We start from the raw sequence: 3,554 nt of genomic DNA on the forward strand, positions 1-3,554 counted from the left end.
TTAGGCAAACATTATAAACCACTGTTTTTTACCCTTCATGCATGGCGCCTGGGTCTGACTAGTAGTAATTTGTTTTCTCGCATTCATCTTGATGGATAGATTCAGGTGCCCTGCATTCTTTGTTGAACTACTTTTGTTTCATTATTAATGGTAATGGAGTCAGCCGGAGTGTCCTTTTGAAATATATATATGGAAGTGAGGATTAGAACAAAGAGATGAATCTGTTACTGTATCGAATTTAATAATGTAAGAGGAAACTCACCATTCTGAAATCGAGATTCAGAGCTAGGAAGCATGATGTAGGCATCGACAGCTTGACCAGAAGCCAAATCCAATTTAATTCCGGTGCACATATATCGTTCTTTCATCTACTTCAAATGTTTCTGCAACTAGAGATATTAAGTTAAAACGTTCATTCTTGAAAGACATTCATAGGGAGTTGCTTTGATCAGCCGCCCCCCTCTTCCCCGTGTCGCCCTCCCCGTGGGCGACACGGGAGGCGACACAGCCTCGAGCGCTCCCTCCCCTCCTCCTCCCCCCTCCCCCTGCCGCCGCCAGTGCTCCCCGCCGGACAAAGCCCTGGCGGATCCGGCGGCGGCGGGACTTCGCTCCCAGGCTGCCTCCCCCCTCGAGCGTGGGGCTCGACGAGGCTGACGGAGCCGTGATGCTCCGGACCTAGGGTTTCACAATGGCGGCCCCAGATCCAGAGGGTCGGGCCTCTGGACCTGGCGTGGCGAGCACGCGGGCGGCGCGGCGCGACCCTTTGGGGGTGCGGCTGCGGCTGCTTGGCTGTGCCCCGGCGGATCCAGGTGGCGGAGGCTGCGGGTCACCGCGGTAGCGGCCATGGTCGGCGGCAGCAAGGTGCAGGTGGCAGGTCCCCGCGACGGAGCCACTACCCCTGCTCGACGCGACCCCCTGCGGTGGCTGGCCTTGTTTGGCAGCCATCTGGCGACTGCTGCTCTGCGCTGGCCGGTGCTTCCCTACATCGATGGTGATGACACGTGGTTTCCCTCTCGGTGCTGATGCTCCTATCCGGCGGTCTGCTTCCCCGTCTCCTGTCTGCTCTGCTGCGACGGTATTTGGGGTTCTGGTCTTGGGCCGGGGCGAAATCCCTGCGCGGCGATGGCCTGCGCTGACAACGGCGACAACTGAGGGTGCCGTAACCTCCATGGAGGCGCTGTCATGGCCCGGACTGACCCTCTCCTCGAGCACCAGGGGAAACCCTTGGTCCAGTTCATTGGACAAGGCAGCGGTGGCATCTCAGCGCCATTCCTTTCTTGAAGGCGTTGTTTGGGTCGCACTTGGAGTCCCCGATGCGGCAGCTGGAGATGGTGGCCTCCTCGGTCTTCCGGCGAGGCTTGCTGGTAATGCGATGCTGTGATGAGGGCTTCGGCATAGAGCGTGGGCGTCCGGGGCGCTATGTACGCCGGTGCCGGCATGTCCAAGACGATGGCTTCACTAGTCCTGGTTGGGTCCTGCCATCCATTTGCCGTCTCTTAGGCACTTATGGGTGGAAGGTACGTTGGCCTGGACAGCCCTGGAGATGTGGTCTTCTTTGGAGGCGCCTGGCAACGGCTGTGACGCGGCCTTGAGGCTCTGAGTCTAGTTACCTCGCCGTTCATGGTTGGAGGCTGGACAAGGCTAGACCTTTCGTAGTTGCAGTCTGTAGTTGGTAGCACCTCCTTGCCTGCTGAGAACACTACATTTCTTTAATTGTTTTCTTTTCCACACAATTTTTAGAAGCAAACTCAGGTAGTTAGACTCCAGCTATTATATCTTCAGCCGATTGCATGAGTAACATTGATTATTTATCTGAATACACGGTAGTTTAATTTTTCTTGTTTGATGCTGTTCGGAGCAATGCTTGGTTAGTACTCCCTCCATAAACTAATATAAGAGTGTTTAGATCACTATTTTAGTAATCTAAACGCTCTTATATTAGTTACAGAGGGAGTACCAATTTCCTTTTTTTGCGGGAAGGTTAGTACCAATTTCCAGTTAGATTTATTTCCATTTGCAAAGAGGTGAAATCTGATCCTCTTCAGGGTGTCAATCTTTGATGGGTTTAATTTTCGGTGCTTTTGTTTCATTACAGTGCAACGAGGAACTTGGAGGTTAATTGCACCCATTTTATAAATCGACACACATGAATCTTGATTATGTATGAGATTATTCTAAGACACTGACAACATTTTATATATATATATATATAGGCACTTTTTTTTAATCCTGGTTGACGTCTAGAACCGGGACTGAAGACTGGCCTTTAGTCCCGGTTCTAGACACCAATCGGGACTAAGGGGGTTGCGCCAGGAGCGAGGCGCTCTAGTCCCGGTTGGTGGCTGGAACCGGAACCACCAGCCGAACAGGGGCTGGTGCCTGCCATGTTTGTAGAATTTACTTGTATAGGGTAGAGCAGCAGTCTTTTCTATAGAACCTCACTTATTTCCTTTACTTGTTGGGTAATAAAAGTGGCAACCTTTCATGTAGAACTTTCTACTGTGAATCATCATGCATTCATGCAACTTTGCTTGGGGAATATTGTGTGAAATGAATGTTGTTTGACATTGTCTTTAATGCTAGTAAGGGCTTTCCGGCTAAGTTTTTTTTAGATAAAAGGTGCCGGCCGAGTCCGAGAAGAGCGCGAACCTAGCCCGGATTTGAATCAACAGAGCCATCAACCGGCCAGGATTACAGAGGCGTCACATTACAAAGGAAATGAATGCAAAGCAAAGCAAAGCGGAAAGAAGATACAAGGTGCTAGGTAGAACAACACAATGGCAACAACTGGAGCAAACACAACACGTTTCCAACGACCAGCACTACGCCTACACCAACTAGCCAACTAATTAGGAGCACCGGAGGCAGGCCACGCCGTGCAAGCATTGAGCGCCGGCTAAGTTCGACTATGGATCTACCACTTTCTTACTAGCTAGCATGGTATGTTCAATCACTTTGGTAGAACGATTTAGATAAACTCATTATCTCTTGTTATCATTGAGTTGGTCTAGTTGTTTAGGCCAATGTGGGATCGAGTCGAGATGAACTAAGTGGCCTAGTGGTCATGTGATAGGTTGGCTAACAAACAAAATTGCAACTAAAACGAACCTAACTTGAGTGGGTACCGTTGATTTCTTCTTTGCCCCTCCCACTTAGGTCAACAAGGACCGATTTTCTTAGGCCATGATCTGATCAATTATCGTACCATCGTCCATTCCATGTGATGGAAAAGGATTGGCTTCAATAAGAAAAATTATTCAAGGCTTACATGCATAACATAATCCGTCAACTATTTATTTTATGTATGTTTTTGTTTTGGTTCATAGTAGGTCTATTTTTTTCACCGTAAAAATCTTGTATGGTTCCGTTAGGAAATTTATTACTGGACACAATTCCTAGAACCCCATAATAAGCTCGACCCGATCAACCAGTTGCTCTGCAAAATCACTCAAGAGTCAAGACAGGAATTGACAGTGTTTGGCGCTGTGTTAAACGTACAGGTTTTCACCTTTCGCTCATTTTATTTTTACTCGGTTACAGAGGCTAGCTCAACA

General features: G+C 49.0%; 1 pseudogene; it reads right to left on the minus strand.

The window, feature by feature from the left end:
• Positions 1 to 675: 675 nt before the first annotated feature.
• On the minus strand, positions 676 to 1,170 carry LOC125546589 (uncharacterized; annotated as a pseudogene).
• Positions 1,171 to 3,554: the final 2,384 nt, after the last annotated feature.

This window comes from Triticum urartu, chromosome 3A, assembly GCF_056163025.1.
Source record: "Triticum urartu cultivar PI428250 chromosome 3A, HENAU_Tu73, whole genome shotgun sequence".
In the NCBI taxonomy this organism is placed as follows: domain Eukaryota; kingdom Viridiplantae; phylum Streptophyta; class Magnoliopsida; order Poales; family Poaceae; genus Triticum; species Triticum urartu.